This window comes from Ochotona curzoniae, unplaced genomic scaffold, assembly GCF_017591425.1.
Source record: "Ochotona curzoniae isolate NIBS_2020 unplaced genomic scaffold, NIBS_Ocur_1.0 contig_2294, whole genome shotgun sequence".
NCBI classification, from domain to species: Eukaryota; Metazoa; Chordata; class Mammalia; order Lagomorpha; family Ochotonidae; genus Ochotona; species Ochotona curzoniae.
In genome coordinates, this window is record NW_024465405.1 from 2,750,587 (window position 1) to 2,770,292 (window position 19,706).

Consider the following 19,706-nt stretch of genomic DNA (forward strand, 5'->3'; position numbering starts at 1 on the left):
AATGTCAGGAAACTGGTCCAGCACCTGCTGCTCCTCTGAGGTTTTCAGTGTAAATAGCCGGCATGATAATGTGCTGTATCTTAGAATTCCATGTCCTAAAGACCTCCTGTCCATCATAGACAAGCTAATCTGTTGGGTGACTGAGGGCCTCAGGGAGGGAATACCCCTCCAGTCCACCACCTGAGAAACCCCTATGCCAGCACCCCAATTCAGGGGCAAGACTGTCACCAGGACCCGGCTGGCCAGCCTCTACCTTCAACCCCCCTTAAGGCTGCTTACTCCCACTGGCTAACTCGCTGAATTGAGGGGTTGGTGCACCCAGCCAGGTGCTCCAATGAACACCTTGATGCTCTGTGTTGTTTGGAGGGGTCTCCTTCCAAGGGAGTCCCAACCTAGGGCAGGGTGCAGCCAGCAACACACACAGTTCCCAGACTGCCTCCCCAGCATAAAGAACCTGACATCGCAACCACTTCCAGGAAACCTCGGCTGGCACCTACCACTCAGCCCTCTTCCCCCAACCGTGAGCTGTAAGATCCCCTTCCTTCCCTAAACCCTAGCTGTCCCCATCCTTGCTCTGCACTTTACAAATAAATACCTACTTTGCCCCAACGCCCAGAAGCCATCAGTCAGCACCCAGCGAGGGCACCCAGGTGTGTACCCTCAGAAGCGGTTCCTCCAACTAGTTGGGGGGTGCCTGCTCTGCCATTCTCCCCAACAGCTTCTGTGTTTCATCTTGGGGACACTGTGGCTCCCACAGACTGGAGGCTGCCACAGCTCCCCAATTCCCTGCCCCAACCCCAGCCAGTGTTGGGGATCATTGGTCAGACATTCCTCTGCTAATCTCATTGTTATCTCCTATGTGCTGTTACCAGTTAAACTGTTACAAGGGAATCTTAATAAAATCCAAGAAGCAGATCACAAGGAAGGGCACTTGATACGAAACAACATTAAAAAAAAAAAAAAAAGAGTGAAAAGAAACACATCTGAAATTCCAAGGGAGTACTTGGCCTGGCAGGATTACAGGGTATATTTGCCAAGCCAGCTTTGATCATTTTGTTTTTAAGCATAAACGTGTGATACTTTTACTAAGCTAATGGAGAGTAACATTAGCTTTGGAATCCAAAAGGAACATGCCAGGGAAGACCACTCAGTGTGCAGGCGGACAGCACCACTTAATGGCATGAGGAGATGGCCGGAAGGAGTGTAGCGTGTGCTCCATGATGATAAACCGCTGATCACCGCCACACACTAGCCTTGAACTCTTCTGTCTGCAAAGCATGAGCACTCCTTACTGTAGTTACTGCGGCCACACTGTTGATCTCAGGGTCCCCTGGGAAGCCCCTGCAGGTGGCTGCCCTCTGGCAGGCCAGGAGTGGCTGCAGAGAGCTTTGAAGCATTCAAGTTCACTGCCTAAGTTTGTTTTCTCCCTTTTCTCCTTCCTCCCTCTCCTAGCAGGGCATCTCCTGGGTGTGGAGTTCTTTTCTCTTTGTCATAGATGCTAATCACAGTTGAAGCTGCAAAGTCCCCAGGTTCCTTTAAAACCCAAACTGGGATGTGAGAATTTTCAATCCCGTATTTCCAACACTTTTGGCGTTGCTAATTCCTGAGAAATTAAATAGATTTTTTTTTATATATACAGTTTTCCATCCTCTCCCCCTCCCTCAAAAAAAAGTAGGCATTTGAAGTGTGATCAAGATGTGGATTTTTAAGTCTGTACCCATGAAATCAAGCCACCCATTTCCTGCGTCCTGAGGGTGGCCAGAGAAGACATAGGGCATCTGGCAAGAGCAGAGCCTCAGACGAACAACACAAGTTTGACTGTTTTCCATGGAACTGGGTCCCAAGAATTGCCCCACCTTCCCACCCCCCAAATACAGGTTTTTTTTCTTCTTTTGGTAGAATTACCTATCTCTGGACTCCAGTGGTGTAGCTGGGACCACATTTGCAGTCTGGGGAAAATAATTCTATTTGATGCTTTTCTTCAAGGACTGAGTGATCTCACTGTATTTTAGGGAGATGGCATTTAGTACACGAGCGACACGGTCCAGAAAAAGAACCTCCCAGAACTCCATGGAACAACCACTGGAAGCCACTGGGGAGCCCCAGAGAGAGCAGGCAGCATGTGGGTCTCTATTTTAGGAGAGCTCTGCTCTTCCCTGTGGGAAGGAGTGGTGAGTACACAGTGTGACTGCTATGCTGTTTTCCACAGAAAGAGCCTGGAGCTGCGGCCAGGTGGGCAAGTAGAGAAAAGGGAGAGAAGGCAGGACAGTGCTATCCTGGAACCTGCCAGTCAGATTCCCAAACCCACACAAAAAAGAGGTGAGCAGGCATCCCGTCTGATTGGTGAAATGGTTGAGCTCTCAGAGTCTGTGAGCAGGGTAAGCTGGAGCCGGAAGTCTCGGATGGTCAGGCATCTGGGATGGAAGAGGTCACCCTGGGAACACTGTGGTCATTAGTGAGGGGACTTCATCGCCAGCTGTGACCCAAGGTCTGGTGGAGCTGATTGGTTTTTGCTGTGGATTGGGATATTTTATCAATTCCCCTAGCATCATCCCAGACCTCCTCCAGTTAGGAACCTCCAGCATTCCAAGACCGAGCCTAGAAATTAGGGATGCAGATAACTCATTGTATCCTCAGGGGCTCTGGCCAGAAGCAATTATCTGCTTGGCTCATTAAAATAAGTAACAAATGGCTAATTGTCACCACCAGCAGCCAAGTGCTGGTTCCCTTACTTGTGCCTAGGAACCAGCAACTATGAAGAGGGGCTGGCAAGAGTAAAAAGGAATTAAAATTCAGCCACAGATTCATAGTCTGGCGTCTTGTTCTTTATTCTCTTCCACTGTGTGGGGCATACAAAGAGGGGGTGGCATGAGGTGACCCCGATGGCTAGTTTCTTTCAAGTGCTGTAGTCTCCTAGGGGGAAAAATGCACAGAATCGTATCCAACAGGATCGGCATGTTCACAAAATTTCCAGGACAGGGGGAGCAGGCTGTCCATCTTCCCCACATTTTAAGAAGTTGCCTGAGCCTGACCAAGTGGTGGAAGAGACCCTGAACAGGGTGTGTGCTGGTGGGAGCGGGGATGGCAGCTTCTGGAGCCACTGGGCTCATGCTTCCTGTCTCAGCCCCACACTGCCACTACAACCCCATAGCTGGGGTAACTCACAAACAACAACGTGTGTGTTTGTGTGTGTGTGTGTGTGTGTGTGTGTGTGTGTGTGTGTGTGTGTGTGTGTTTGTGTGCAAGTAACGTGGGGGAAGCAGGTCACGAGGCGGCCGAACTGGAGTCTGCTGCTCTCAGCTTCCCAGCGACGTCCTACCCGCGCCCTCCCTCTGGCCCCTTGCAAGGCATGCACCCCTCTGATAGCGCCCCCTTCCACAGGCGCAGCCTCCTCAGCCCACTGTGCTGGGACTGAGTGTACGTTTGAGTCAGGAAAGACACAAGCCTGCAAGCTGCAGCAGGCTCGCTCTGAGGCTGCTGGTGCACTCAGATGCCCTCAGCCCCTCAGTCCCTCGCCTCTTGTTTGCGCTTCATTTTCCATTTTCCCCAGATTTCCAGGGGCCTCTGTCTAGCAGTCCATCTCGGGGCTGAACCTCAAAGGCCACCTGTTCATCCTTAATTCCCTGGAGAGGTGCATGCTGGGTACGGTGGGTGGCACCATCCTTGATTCACTGGCGTGTTGTATTAAAGTGCCGGTTTGAATCCTGACTGCTCTGCCTCATATCCAGCTCCCCACTGATGTGCTGGGGAGGCCGCAGGTTCACGTGTCGGGATCCCAGCCACCCATGAGGACAGAGTTAGGGTTTTAGCTTTCACCTGGCCCGGTCCTGGATGTTGTGTGTATTTTGGAGTAAACCTGTGAATGACTCTCTCTCTCCCCCCCCCCCCCCCCCGCCTATCTATTCCTCTCTCTGTGTCATTCTGCCTTTTGAATAGATGAATAAACTTAAAAAAAAAATACAATATAAGTCTCAAACTTACACGAGTGTGTTTGGCATTGACATTTCCATTCCATGTCTTTTTATATTTTGGAATTATATCGAGCAAAACGCATTGTATATGAAATGTATGCCTTTGTAAAACTTGGAATGGGCCACTCTTCACTAGCTGCCTCTGTCTGAATTATCTAAATTGCTTTGTTATGTCTCAAATTCTCCAAAGCCCCACTGAGAAAGCCAGCAGAGAGGTCAGGGCGTTTTTCCTTCTGTCAGAGGTCTCTTGGATGACCCTTGACCCTTGGGGTGGGTGAGGGGTCTTGGCATGGAAGCCACCATCTAGAATAGGGGTGGCAGCAGATCGCAGTGTCGGTAGGAAAAGCACATCGGAACACCTGCCGTCCAGCCCAGGTGCATCTGGGCTTTTTCTGTTTCAGGATTGTTGTGTCTTGTGAGTGCTCCCGCTGCAAACTCCACAAAGACAGACACCGTAACCCTTACTAAGCTTGTAATTCAAGCCACGCCCAGCAGCACATTTGGCTGAGGATGAGCACGGAACCCAAATCAGGAGGAAAGCCCATACGCCTGGGGCTACCAGTAAGAGTGACAGATGTGACCAGTTTGTCATCTCCTTTCCCAGCAACAGGAGAGACACTTCTGGGTCAGGCATGACATCGAGGGGAGGCCCGTGATTCAGCACCCATACCCTCTTCGGGGTTGCCCCACGGCAGCAGAATTTTACAACCCTGCGTGCCAACTCACCGTTTAGGAAAGCTCGGCATTCCTTAGGACACGGACAAATGGGCCATCACCATGTTTTCTTGGGAGGAGTTTCTAAGTCTGACAGCTTACAGCCGCGAGCCCAGCGACATGTGCGGGAACATTTAGGGTATTTGTCCTCCTGGGCTGGACGCAGGTCCTGTCATGTCACGTGGCCCAACCCCATCTGCTGTGAGGGACCTGACCCCAGAAGAGACATCTCAGCAGAGGAGACGGTACTTCAAAGCATTCAACAGCAGCTCCCCTTCTTATTTTATTTTAAAAGATCAGTTTATTTTTGTTGGAAAGGGAGGTTTACAGAGAGAAGGAGAAATGGAGAGAAAGATCTTCCACCTGCTGATTCACTCCCCAGACGGCTACAGTGGCTGGAACTGAGCTGATCTGAAGGCAGGAGCCAGGTGTTTCTTCCAGGTCTCCCTCTTGGATGCAGGGGCCCAAGGCTTTGGGCCTAGTCCCAGCATTTTCATCAGATGTTTCCTCCAAGGGGCAGCTAGATCTTCCACTATTACACAGGGGTGAAGGACTCATACCCTCCGACTTCAAATCTCGGCCTGCCACCTAGACAGTCGCAGACCTCGGACGGATTATTTAGATCTGCTGCTTTCTTTGTCATGTGAGATAGACATAGCACCTTCCTTATGTAAGCTGGACCTGACAATGGTGCCAGAATTAAGACTTAAAAAGTTTAAATAGTCATACAACGTTTGAAGTAGACCTAGGCATCCAGTAAAATGTTATCTAAGACTTAAAGGATGATTTTCCTTTCAAATAAAACAAAGCAGACCTCAGACCAATCTCCAGAGTGGGAGCCGATGTGCTGGTCCTGAGGACACCTGCCACCGCCACCCAGAGGGAAGGCCGAAGGAACCCTCCCCAGCAATGTCCTCCAGGCGCTTGGCAAACCCCAGCTGCTCCTGCCTTTGATCGGGCCAGCCTGATCTCTCTCTCTCTGTCTAGCTGTTTCTATCACTCTGCAGTTCTCATTAATAAATAAATATCAAACACAGGGAGTCCCGAGGGCGGGATATTCCCTTTCATTCACTGTTTCAGTGAAAGAAACCAAACTAAGCCTTTTAATCTGTGTGTTTCCAGTTGATTAAAGGCTTAAATGGGAAATAAATCCAACGTACACAGAGGTCAATGAACATTTCAGAGAGGAACAGGCTGCTGTCCAGATGGGACACCTTGTCTCCACAAGGCACAGCTCACCAGAGAAGGTGCTGGATGCTTGTTGGGTTTTTTTTTTTTTTTTTTTAAATACAATGAAAATCCAGAAGTAATTTTTATCACAAATAAAAAATGCTTATCACAAATAGAGATTGAAGGTGACCATTCTTCATCTGTTAAAAGAACTTACGGAAATGTTTGTTAATCATAGTCTTATTTAAATTTGCAGAAAGGTGGAAATAGCCTACCTGCTCAGTGATAAGAAAACGCTAGCAAATGGCGTGCTGTGTTTCAAATGCGCATGTATTAGGAGCATTTAATGACATGTGAAGAGTTCCATAAGTTAACGCAAATGGGAAAGGAAGGAGGAGTGAAGGTGCAACGTAGTCCTTGGCCTGTGCTGGTACAGACGTGTGTCTGGACGCATGTGGATGAGTTTGCATCCAAGTGTACAAGTGTTGTGTGTGTGTGTGTGTGTGTGTGTATGCGTGTGTGCACTAGAGTGTAGGTAGGACTCAGCAGAGCAAAATAATAACAATCAGAATAATTGCAGTTACCTCTGAGATGAGATCACCGGGGACATCTGCATTTTATACTATTACATTTTCTACAATCATGGGTGTGATTGTTATAATCAAAGGGACCAGCCTAATTTAAAAATGCTTAGGGGCAGGCGTTTGACCTAGCAGTTACGGCACCCGTGTCCCGCCCTGCACTGCGTTGGGTTCGACTCCCAGCCCTGCTCCCCAGGTTGTCTTGAGCAGCAAGTGGAATCAGGAGTGAAGCTGGGGTGCTCCCCTGGACACCCCACGATGGCGTGTGGGCATCTTACCCCCTAGGCACTTCTGGAAGGGCCCACACAAAGTGAATTCCCACGGAAGGGGAGGCAGCCGAATGCCCAGCCTGGTCACCCCAATCCACGTCACGGCGAGTGCCATCTTCTTCCCTGGTCTTCTCTGCACACCGAAGCTTCAATAAAGCAAACCTGTGATTTTTAACTCATCATTTTCAAAAAGCAGTTCCTGACCCCTCTTATATGTCCTTGAAACAAATAAAGGTCATGGGTCTTTCTGCTTTCCTGTGGCCTTTTCAGATGTCAGAAAAGAGACTCGTACGATCTTCACCTGCGATCTTTCTCGACAGTTGTTGACATTGCACTCGACGGGATATTTGATTTTTGCTGACAATAATTTTTGAAGCTGTACATCTCACTTTGCACCTAAGTTCTTGGCATGTGTCTTGAAAGATGCAGACATTTTCTTACCTTTTTCAGAAGTTTTTGTTTATTTTACCTAGAGCCCCCACCCTCTTATTCATGTTCCAAATGCCCACAGTGACTGACAATCAGGCTGGGACCAAAACCAGGAGGTTTCTCACGTGTGTAGCACAAACCGATTTATTTGAGTCATTGCCACCTGCCTGGAAGCTGGAGTCGGGAGCCAGAAACAGTTATGGAACCCAGGAACTCACATGTGACTCTCCGACCTCTTACTGGGGTCATCACTGCTATACCCTGCTCCCCCCATACCATCTCCCATATTAAAAGGAACAGAAACGTTTGCACATTTCAGCCTAGCCTGATTATCCCCCTGCATCCCAGGGATTTGGTGCTTGTGTCACCATCAGACACCCTTTTGGAGTTCCCTTTAACTTTTGGGGGCACCTGCTAAAATCAAAACCCAAGGGAATTTGCCTCTGCCGCTGCTGGCTGCAAACTGGCTCTTGACTTCTGGCTTGAATGTCTGTCATCTCTGGAGAATGAAGCTTCCTCGCTGCTGGCTGGGGCTGGGCAGCAAGGATGGTGCAGGTGCCACACAGTGAGAGCGGACACTGAAGTCCACGTGGCCTGTTGACACCTCGTCACAGAGAGGATTTCTCTCATGCTTTGGTGGGTGTGGTGTGTATCAGGAGACGAAGGAAGTTAGCGTGTCCTCCCACACAGCTGCCCTGTGGCCCAGGGGACCCAGGAGGGCTGGCCTTGGCTTACTCACAGATTGAGTGCTACGTTCTTGGCTTGGAGTTTGCAAACTTCTTTCTTGCTCAGCTGCCTTTCCTGACACTTGAGGAAACTGCATTTCCTGTGAGAGGTTGTTGGTGGCTTGGTTTGAACAGGACCCTGCTCCTGAGCTGATGGTACTAAGCCGGTGCAGTCAAGGGGCAGGGTCTCAGGTCCTCGGCTTGGGTCCAGTCTCTCACTCCCTCTCTCTCTCTCACTGTATTCTGGCTCACCACAGGGTCCGTCCTCCACACATACTGAGCACATGTCAAACCAAATGGGCTGCCTGGTCGTGGACTTCCACCCCAAAAATCATGATCTGAAATGAACTCTCTTTCTCTGTAGTATTAACTGCCCCAGATGTTCTGAGGTGAAAAGCAGCTAGATGCATCAAACCACCCACAGCCAGAACCCCTGGGCCCCTCCCGACCTCTGCAAAGCCTCCAGAGCTGAGGACTGGAACCAGCTGTGTCCAGCAGCCACATGGGGTGGCTCACAGCCATGCAGCTTGTCCAACGGTCGGGCCCACTGGGCTGTCACTTGCTCAGGTTGGCAGCCAGCCTCTGGTTTATTTTAAGTCGATGCTGTGGGTCTGGCCTTCCACAGTTTGTTTAGCTGTCCCTAAATAGCCCACTTAACGGCCCTGGGAGTGCTGAGCCGTTGGAATCTGGGAGGGGTACTTCCTTGCTGGACACAATAAGCTGTGCACGTGTTTGGGATTTGCTGAAAGACGAGCCTGGTTTATGGGATGGGAGGCAGTCCTGGGGTCCCAGGGGAAAGGAAGCCACTTTGGCGACTGTGCTGGGCAGAGGAATCACGCCAGCACTGAGGAGCAGAGCAGCCTCACGGGGCAGAGCGGCTGGAGAGCAGCATGGAGGGGGCTGCTGGCTCGCTGGGCGGTCACCACGGGGGCTTCCCACCAGGGCAGATGCAGCCCTGGGCAGCTGAAATGGGGTGGAGGTAGGAAGTGGCAGCCTGGTGGTCAGCCCTGAGCCCAGCCTCACCCCAAGCACACAAAGGCCAAGTCATGGCAGCCGGATCACACCTTGGTCTGGGTATCCGGCCTCTGCCCTCCGGCCTGGCAATGGTAAGCTCTTGGACAGGGCCAGGCCTGCCATGGCCATGTTCCTAGGGGAGCAGCTGTGCAGGCGGCACCCTGTGTGCTTTACCAAGCACCGGAAACTTCCAAGGCTGGGGCCTCTCAGCATGGCCTCCCCCATGCTGCCCGCTTCCCATCTACCCCTGAGGAAGTGGAGATGAGTGGGGATGAGAGTGGCACTGACCCCTTCAGCACAGTGACTTCCTCAAATGCACAGCCAGACTGCCATGCCCAAGGCCCAGCTCCACACCAGTGGCGTTGAGCCTTTAGAAAGCTAATGCACAGGGCTGGCACAGGGCGCAGTGGTTAAGACACACTTAGAAAGTCCAACTCCTCCTTCAGAGTGCCTGGGTTCGAGTCCCAGCTAACTCAGCTTTCAATCTAACTTCCTGCTGTCGCACTGCCCAGGAGGCACCAGGTGCCGGCTCAGGTTGTTGCGTCTCTGCCGCATTTGTAGGAACCCTGGATTGAGTTCCTGGCTGATGGGAGCGCTCTGTCTCATTCCCTTCATGCTGTCGCCTCTTAGATAAATAAAAACAAATATAAATACCACCTTATGGAAAAATGCAAACAACCCAGAAGAGTCAGGCAAAACTGGAAACAGAGCACTGATTTGCTAAATGTTTCTGTGTCTCTCTGAACAACTGAGGGAGAGCCATCCGTTAGTATCCTGGGGCAGCTCCTACAATCGGTACCCTCACCTTGGACCCTTGAGCCCAGGAAGCTAAATCCTTTATGTAAAATGATAGGCCATCTCCTAGAAATCACTCCAGCTGTTTGTAAACTTTGAGTCGCTGCTAGACTCCCCAACTACCTCACGCAGTGGTTGTATACTATCTTGTGTAGGGTCCACACTTAGCACAGGCACAGCTGTAATAAGTATTTTTGGTCCCTTACAGCTCTTGAATTGTTGGTTGAATTCATGGATACAGAATTTTCCCGTGGAAGCCTGACTGTATTCACCTGCAAACCTTCACACGCAGCTAATTGTTACAGCACGCTGTTAGCTCACGTCCCCCTGTGTTCAGAGGGGCTTAGGAGGAGCCCACATGGTGGCCTCTGGCTGCTAAACCCAGGGACCCTGAGCTTTTAATGCAGCTGGGGAAGTCACACCCTCCACAATGGCCAGGACCTGTTACTGCTCTAAGTTTGAACTAGGATGGGTACTGATTTGTGGTACTTAGTTCTCCATGTTAGAGTTCCCAAGGCCCAACAAAATTTTATTTCTTGATTTCTAAGGCCTAGCTTATTTTTCTTCACCAGTTTCTCATCGTTCTAAATATATTCATCCACTTGAAATGACAGAGTGACAAAGAGAAGACAGACCAAGCAGCTCTCTCCGCCATGCCAGCCTAAAGGCAGAGCCGAGTGGGCCATGTCCATCAGGGGTGGCGAGCATTCCAGGTCATGAGAATCAAATTATGAAATAAATGGGTGAGGAACTTGTGTCCAGTCAGCTCTGCACCGCTTCCCCCTAGCCCTCACGTACTGGCCAGTGCTGACTCGTGAGAACAGCTTTGGCTTGGTGGGTGGAGCGGCCAGCTCAAGTGCCTGCCTAGAAGCCCCAGTTGAATTCCCACTGTTGATACTCAGCCAGGAAAAAACCTACCCAGAATGCCATGTGACAGATGCCCCATCTGCAAGGTGGAGCTGTGATCACAGGCCACGGAGTTCTTATCTCTCTCAATGAGGTCAACCTTACATCTGGATGCAGGGACTGGCATGCTGGGCTGTCTGTGATGTCAGCAAATGTGACTCCCATCTTCCCTGTGTCCAGGTACCCTGTGAGATGGCACGGGAAGAAGAGGCTGAGGGAGGTGTTAGGTGCACAAAGCTGTCCAGGATGGGGGACCCAAGCAGTTGGAAGCAGCCTGGGCTTTTCCTGCCTCTTATTACCAAGGCGAGGCTCGGGCAGCAACTGTCAACACCCTTAAAACTCCCAAGGTCTCTAGGGAGCCTGCATCTCACTGCATTTGCTATCTCCTGGTTAAGTTCAAATGAATTCCACTGTTTTCTCTAATCAATGGCAAAGACTTCAGCGCTGCTTCTTAACGTGGACGTGTGTCCAGGCGATGGAGCATGTTCTCTCCAGGACCAAGGACCTCAGCATTTTACCGGCTCCTAGGGAAGAAGGGACAGCAGTGACATCATGCCCCCACCCCTACCCTGGGGCCTGGGCTGTAGACAGGGGCTGTAGACAGGAATATCTGCTGTGCCTCTGGCTTCTGTCCCTCCTGTCTAGAGCCAAGTCAGCTGCCTGAGGGCCTGCGTTGTTTACTCAGGGCTTCATCTCCCACTAACCACCCCGCCACCCCTCCCCAGAGCTTTCTGATCACTTTGGCGGGAAGCAACATGGCTGTAGGCCAGAGCAGGCTGCTGGACAATTCTCTGAGTCAGCAGCTGGCCGCCAGACCACGTGGCCAGAACTCTAATCACAGAGGCCTCACCATCACAAGACCCAACAATGGCCCACCCTTTGTCCTTCAAACTCCCAACCACAGGCATAATGAGTAGATGCATCCGGCTCTGCGTCCTCACGCTCTGTGACTGGGCCTGGGGTGTAATCTCCTCTGTGGCTGTGCCAGACATAAGGGAGGGTTCTGGGTGGGACTTAGCCCCCAAGTCCCAGGCAACAGCACCAGTAGGTCTCCTTGGCTCAGCTCCAGAGTGTCATTCCCACATCATGAGCCACTTGGCCCCAGCCCACTGCAGGGCTGGGGAGGTTGGGGGTGCGGCTAAATGTTGTGCTGCTGTTCAGAGAGGCAGGTCACGACCCAGCTGACGTGTGTTCTGATCGGAGGGGACCCTAGGGCGTCAGGGGACAGCGAGGAAAGAGGCTGAGTGTGGAATCTCTGGGTGGGGACAGTGGGGCTGTGGGTTAGAGAGCCCAGATCCCAGACCCCCAGGGCACCCAAGGGTGTGCAGGCAGGGAGTGTGATGGTCAGGGCCAAGGGCGTCCCACCCAATGCAGAGAACAATCCCTGCTGGGAGCCTGGTGGGCTTCACTGAGGCTGTGGGTAGGGAGCTCTGTCTGGTCCTAAAGTGGCTCCTGGCAAGGTCTCAGGAGCGCAAACCCACAGATTCCTTGATTCCCATTTGCAGCTCCTTGGCCAAGGCTGCAGCTCTTGATTCAGTTCCCAACAGAAGCATCCCAGGCCATCTCAGGACCCCAGGTGTCCTGGTCGAGGGCAGACAGTGGGTCTGCCCAGGGCTCTGCAGGGAATGCTGAGGATCCGTGTTCCCTGCGAGAGCCTGAGCCACCGGCACACGGGAAGGCCCCGACCAGTCTGTGTCCCTGCCTGCCATAGGTGGGAAAAGGAATGCGTGTTCCTCTCCTTCCCCACACATTGACCATGCAGCATGGCTGGCCCTCGAGTGTCCAGGCAGCAGGAAGGGCCTGGGTCTGGAGGGGTGTGGGTCTCAGACCCGTCCCTTCCTGTGTCTGCGACGGGAATTCGGGGATCTGACAGGAGCCACACAGCCTTGTTCTCTCTTCCTGCCCGGTGGGGAACTGGGGCTCCTTTGTGTGGATCCACCTCCCTCGCCCTGCCTCTCAGGGTCTGGAGACAGGACTGCTCCTTCTCCCCACTGTGGCCAGACAAGCAACCCCAGAGGTTCTCCCAAGCTCCACCCCAGGGGCTGGGCTGTCCTTGACCGCCCTGACCGTCCTGGCATCAGGGGGACGGCCCACACGCAATGGGCGGGGCATGGGTGGGCTTGTCCAGCTGTCAATTACAACCTCTATCCCCAGCAGGAAACTCAGCCAAAGAAAAGGGGTGAGTCAGTGCCTCAGGCCCCAAGGATGAGTCACACCTGCTGGCCCCAAGGCCATCCCTGGAGCTTTCTCAGGAAAGCTGGGGACAGGCTAAAGTGGGGTAGGGACCCAAGTCTGGGTCCCTATGCAGCTGCAAGGGTTGCAATTAATGGCTTAAAGACTCTGTGGTCCCTGGCAGGAAGGGGTGTCTGTCAGGCTAGAAGGCTGCTAATAAAAGTAGAATCATTGGACTTGGTGTGAGGTTGGTGCCAGACCCCGTGCCAGGGGAGTCCTCCATCTTCATGCTCTTGTTCTGGGAGCAAGGCTGTGGGAAACAGAGTGTGAGGAACTCTGTGGTGCATTTTCTCAGTGTGAGTTCACACCTAGGTCTTCCTGTGCAAACTCCAAACATGCCCAGCCTGAGCGGGCCCGTGTGCTCAGGCTCACAGCACTCCCGAAGCTGCAGGCTGCTGAGGGCTTGCCAATCGATGCCTTTTTTCTTTTAAATCAGTGTTTTGGTGAGTTGACAGTCACAGATGGCTTGAGTGAGCTCAAGGAGACGAGGAGAAATGGAACTATCATAGATTCTTTATTTTAAATTAATTTTTTGAAAGGCACATAACACAGAGGAGAGAGAGAGACAGAGAGAGGAAGTGGCCTTCCATTAGCTGTTCAAATGTCCAGAAGAGCTGGGTGGGGCCAGGCTGAAGCCAGGAGCCAGGAGCTCCAGCTGGGTTGCCCACGTGAGTAGCACAGGCTCAGGTGCTTGATCCATTACTGCCGTCCACCTCCAGAAATCTTGTTAGCCAGAAGCCACACCTGGGAAAGAGCCAGACCTCGGGCGCAGGCCACTCCCATCTGGGATGGAGGCACCCTGAAGAGGGTCTTACCCACTGTGCCAATGCCTGCCCCGGTATAAATTCTCGTGAGAATGCTGAGAGCTCTCACCTTCGTTGTATTAAACGTTCATTTGCAGAATACACTCATAACACGGCGTATGTCTGCACACAGCAACCCCAACCAGAAGGCTAGGGGGTGGGGAGGGGGAGCACTCGATTGTTCCAGAAAAACTTGTTCCGAAAAAACGATGCAGCTGCACGTTAATAACACAAACGTCAAAACAACACGCGGGGACCGCCAGAGTGGCCTTCCTTCCCAGTCAGGGTTCATTGTTTTGTCCTTTCGCAGCCAACGGCCACTGTTTCCCTGTGCATCTTGAGATCCACTTGGCACTGTGGCAAGGAGCCTGGCTGAGTACACAGGACACAGCTCACAGGTGCACGGGATCTGACAGGGTCAGTGACACTCCTGGGGAGCACAGGAGCTAAAGCAGCCCCAGAGCTCTCGGAGGTCCTTGACGAGGTTGGACGTAGGGCATGCCCACTGACCTGTCCTCCCCCAGGGAAGATGTGCCTGAGGGGGTGATGGGGCAAGGACAGGACTCCAAGGGTCCCCAGCCAGGGATCTTGCCAGTGTGTACCCCATTCTGCTACTCCCCTGATCTCACCTTCAGAACCTGGCTCCCTGCTGCTTCTCGCTTTGTGTCTCCCTGCCTCTCTCTTTTTGTCTCTAGCTCTGTCCCCTTTGGTCTTTCACACCCTCAAGTTCAAGCTGCTTCTCCCAGCCTTGCAGACCCGTGCGGCTCTTCCGGGTCCACCTTTCTCTTTGTTTCTCATCATAGTGGTCCTTGGCCAGGGATGTCATCCACAAGTACAAATGTCCTTCTGCCAGGGCTCCAGGGTGTGAGAGACTGACCAGTGTGGCCGCCAGCACAGCTCACCCACTGGCCCAGTGACACTCTGCTGGCTGCAGCCTCACCAGCCAGCGGGCCCCTGTTGGCCCTGAGGGGCCTTCTTTGCATTCCAGCTTAGTCAGTGCTCCAGGGGAGCCTTCCTGGTAGCAGTCCCCTCCCTGAGGACCAGCACCCTGCCTACTGTCATTAAGGCCTCTCCCGACTGGAGGCCATTCACAAGAGCTGCTGTCTGGATGCACAGCTCAGCCCTAGTACCGCCCTCTCCCCTCCCCCACCCCCCTTGGATTGCAAGGGACTTGACAAGGACCCAGTTGTGGAAATTATTGTGTTAGATGAGAAGCACTGATCAGAGAAAGAACATTCAGGAAACAGCAACTCCATGGCCCACATCCCCCATGCTCAGTCACACCTCCCTCCCTGCCTCTCTCACTGCTCTTTCTGTGAAGCAACAAGGAAAGAGGTCATCAAATCCATGTCTTTGATAGGAAAGGGGCCTTCTGATTTCCAGATTTAGCAAGGGGAACCTTCTGGAAGCTTGTAAGGAATTCAGATTATATTTATTCTTCCTGCTCTCCTCCACATTTCAGATCACTGACTGGCTTGAAGGGTGGTCAGGAGTGGGCGGTGCTGTCACCTGTGGGTACAAGCTTTTGTGCCCTAGGGAGGGTGCAGCTCTGATGGGGGTTGGGGAGCCTCTCCTGATGTGCTTGCTGGATGGAGATGGAGAAAAAATGGAGCTTGGCGGGAAACGGGGGAATCCCTACACAAAGGGAGGAAGCGTGGACACAATAGGAGCGTCCAGAGGAGGAAACGCCTGCGCTGTGACTATAGAACCCAGAGAAAAGCCGCTCTGAGCTTGCCCCCACCAGCAGGAGGGTCTGAGGGGTCTGCAGCTGGCTGAGGGAGCACAGGGCTCTGCATGTACAGGCCATCCAGGGGACGGGGTGGGCGCTGGGCAGGTCTGAACCCAGAGCCTTGCCTCAGCATGCCTGTTCTACCAGGATGCTTTCAAGGTTGGGATGTGCCGGTCTGATCCAGCAGCCTGCATCACTGCTCACTGCTTTCCCTTCTGGTTTCATCTCGTCTGGCTCAGTCACTGCCGCAGGTGCTTCCCCTCCAAGCTCCTCCTTCGTAGACTGAGAAGCTGCAGTCTTAGAAGACCCTCCTTTGTGGTTAGGGGGCAATGGATCAGCTGGCTAATCCTGTCTGCAAGTGCCAGAATCCCATGGGTTTTGGCTCATGTCACAGCTGCTCTACTTCCCAGCTAGCTCTCTGCTTGTGTCTTAGGAAAGCAGAGGACGGCCCAAGTCCTTGGACCCCTGTACCTGCGTGGGAGACCTGGAGGAAGCTCCTGGTTCCTGGCTTTGGGTCAGCTCAGTTATGGCTGTTGTGGCCATTTGGGGAGTGAACCGATAGATGGAAGATCCTTCTCTCTGCTTCCCCTTGTCTTTGTGAATCTGTACTTCCAAGAAAAATAAATAAATTTTATTTTAAAAAGAAAGGCCCTCTTCCTAGTGAGCTCCCCCTGAGGGAACCATCCCGTGTGAGGAAGCAGTGCTTGCTGCTTGGGGAATGTCAGCATACTTGTGTTACAGTCCGTTGCCGGCACTTTGCATGCCATTCAGAGGGCCTGGGCATGTGGGAGAACTCAGCAGGCATGGTTACTGCTGTGGCTCAGAGGGATAACCCTCCACTTTCAAGTGCATCCCAGGCAGGGTGCATGTTAGTAGGGGAGTGGATCAGAAGCAGAGTAAGCAGGACTCAAGGGCCCCCTCAATTGCTTCTAGATTTCAAGACAAAAAGGACAAGAGATGTGCAGAATGATGCTAGCTAAAGGCTAATATCAGACAGGAGGGTGGGGTTCTGGTGGCCCACGGCCCCTAGGCACACTGGCACTGGTGTTACAACAACTCATCATGTGTCCTGCACAGCACAAGCGGGAGCTGGTAGGCTCTAAGCCCAAGGAAATGACCAGGGGCCGAGGTCCCACCTGCTCGGATCCGGCTGCCAGCACTCACGGAATGCTCCGCCAAAATGGAGCTTCCTGCGCCCTACCTACCTATGTACCCAACTGTTGGAGAACACAAAATAGGAAAAAAAAGGGGGGGGGGTTACTTGCACATCAAAAAAGGGTTTGAATACCACCAAGACCAGTCTGTCTTGCTTTATAAATAGGACTCCGAGGAACAGTTCTAGAGCATTCTCAAAATTACCAGAGAGAGAGAAAAGAAGAAAACAGACACTTGGCAAGTGTGTATTGTGGACGAGGGCAGGCCTGCCTCCTGGGGCCCATTCCTCCACTATGAATGCCATGCCTGGAGAGCACCTGATTGAAGGATCCGGGCAGGTGTGCATTCGTGACTCCTCCCATCCTCCCTGGATGGCCCTGCCCTCCTTGGCTGTCAGCTGCTAGGTCTCCCTGGAATCTGCCCTTTGCCCCCTTTTAATGGCCTGGATCCATTCTGTTTATCTTCTGCTTTCAAGGCTCTGATTCCTGGAGTCCTCCTTGTGACCCCCGCCAGGCCAGGCTCAGAGGTGCTCACATTCCTTGCCAGCTCCTTCCTCACAGCTTGCATTCCTTCTCTGAAGCTCTTACACCCAGGGCAGAGGGGGCAGGGGGGCTGAAGACTTGCCTCTCCCCTTGGACACGTCCAGTGCTGTGGCAAAGTGGTGATGAAGGGCTCTGCCTGCATCTCCAGGACGTGTCCCAGGCCCTCCATAATGTGCTACCTTTTAGTTGAGCCAAGCACCTTTTTCACGATCAGCTAACTCTTACATTTCCAGGTTGGGTGTCATTCATGGTGGCAGCCTGGAGCATCGTGAGATGTCCACCAGCGACAAATCATGACTAAAAATCCTCATCTGAAAACATCAGACAGCACTGAAAAGATGGATGATGTGTCCGTTACAATTGTCAGTCACCCCATACGGCAGAAACCAAAATGAGGTCATGCTTTATCCCCTTGTCTGAATGACGGTCCGGCCTGCCAACCTGCCAAGGATCCCGAGATGCTCCCGTGTGTTTCAAATGGATTTCACTGCTTGCTGCCCATCCTGGAGTCAATCTCCAAACTGAAGCTCTGGAACTAAAATGCAGATACAAATTAGTACGCAGTCATTGGTTGGCACTCACACCTGCGGGCGTGGGGCTGTTGAAGCCCGGCTGGTGTGCATTTCCCAGTCGCTGTCTGCGCATGTTGGGCTGTGTCTGCTTGGATTCCCGTCTTCTAGAATCTGCATGCAGGTCCATGTAGAATGAAGATGCTGAGGTTCCCAGATCACCTGCAACGGTGACTTCAGAAAGCACACATCCCTGGACCCGACAGTGCTGTTGGGGAGAACAAAGGCTTTGAACGTTAGTCGTACTGCAGTGGACCGCTGACCCCAGAAGCTGCTTTGATTTTGAGCAGAGGGACTGATGCACACAATGCCAAGGAAAGGAGGAGGCTCCGCAGTCCTTAACCCAGGCAGACTGAACAGGACAAAGCTGACAAGAGAGTTTCCTGCCGTCACCTCCTATTTGGAGGCGTGAGGGAGGAGCACAGATTTAGCAATAAGGAGCAAAGACAGAGAGGAAGCAGTGTCATCGAAAAAGAATTGCTTCCAAAGCTTCTGATGTGTACAGTGGGGGAGGGAGGCAGGCGAAGGTGGGGCGCATTCCAGGAAACTACAGAAAGCGCATTTTGATCAATGATGGAGGCTCTGAACTGGGAAGGAGGTGTTCCCTAAATTCTCAGGCACCAGTCAGAGCAGTTGCTGGGTGAGAACATAATCTAAATTGCTGGCTTCCTGCTGTGTGATCAGATCCTGCGCCAACTCCAAGGACAACTGCCCACACAATCTCTGGCACATGCCCAGTTATGAAAAGTTCAGATGAGATGGGGTCAAAGTGAGCACCCTTGAGCTGCTCCCCTGCCACCCCACCCCCTCTCGAGGCACACTCAACGGCAGAGGTCACAAAGTGGGTGGACAAAAGTGACGGCAGGATCTGAGAGATCATGCCAGCAGAAGAGACAGATGGGAAGTGGTCAGAGTCATCCGTGGATTAATTAGCGCCGTACGTTGGACACCAATCAGATGGAAAGCTGCCGAAATGTCACAACAAGATCGCACAGCTAATGTGATAAACGATGTACCCTGTGTGCCAGGCATCCCAACGCGGACACACCCGGCCAGCATGTCTCCCTCCCCTCCTCACCCCAAGAGTGACTTAGTTTAGAATGAGACTAAAAGAGAAACACAGCTAAGGAGTCACAAAGCTCAGGCATTGTAAGAATGATTAAATCCAAAGTCATACATGAGATGGTCGGCGCAGTGGGTTGAAAATTGTTCCTGCAGCCGAGTTGTCCTTGCTGGGTGAGACCTGCCAAGATTTACACAACACCTTGCAGATAACCTTCCCCAGTGATGAGACATGACTGTAGCACAGTGATGTTGGGATGTTTGGCCTGGTGGCTCACATCCCACATCAGCATGCTTGGTTTTGCTTCCCAGCTCTGGCTCCTGGCTCCAACTTCCTGCCGATGTACACCCTGAACACAGAGATATTGGCTCAAGTAGCTGATTCCCTGCCATCCCATGTAGGGGACTGACTGAGTACCTGGCTGACAGCTCTGGTGCCAGCTCAACCCTAGGTGTTAGGAACACGTACGGAGTGAACAGAGATGGATGCTCTCTTAGTTTGTCTCTAAAGTAGAATTTTTAAGATTAATTTGAAAAAAAATGGGAGCTTGGTAAAGATGTAATTCAGAATGGCTGAATGTGTGCATTGAAGTCAAGTGAACATGAATATGAAATGTATAGTTGTACATTCAAGAGGTGGCAGACCAAAAAGCTTTGGCATAAATGGTGTTGTTTTTCTAAAAGCCTCTGAACAATCAGCCAATCATACAAGAGTTAAGGTTAGGGTTAGTGTTAAAATCAGGCTATAAGACCAGCTCACATGAATGGGCTAGGAAGTTGCCTTATTTTCTTCTAACTCATGAGGAACAGGTCAAGGTCCCATTGTATTTACAGATGAGGTAGCTCTGTGCCAGTGGATGAATTCAAGTCCAGCCTGGAAAGGTTTTGTTGCTCTCTGATAAGACTCAGCGGAGGAACTAGCACAGTGGCCCAGTCAACAAACACTCCACCTGCAAGTGCCAGGATCCCATGTGGACGCTGTTTCATGTCCCAGCTGCTCCACTTCCCATCCAGCTCCCTGCCTGTGGCCTAGGAAAGCA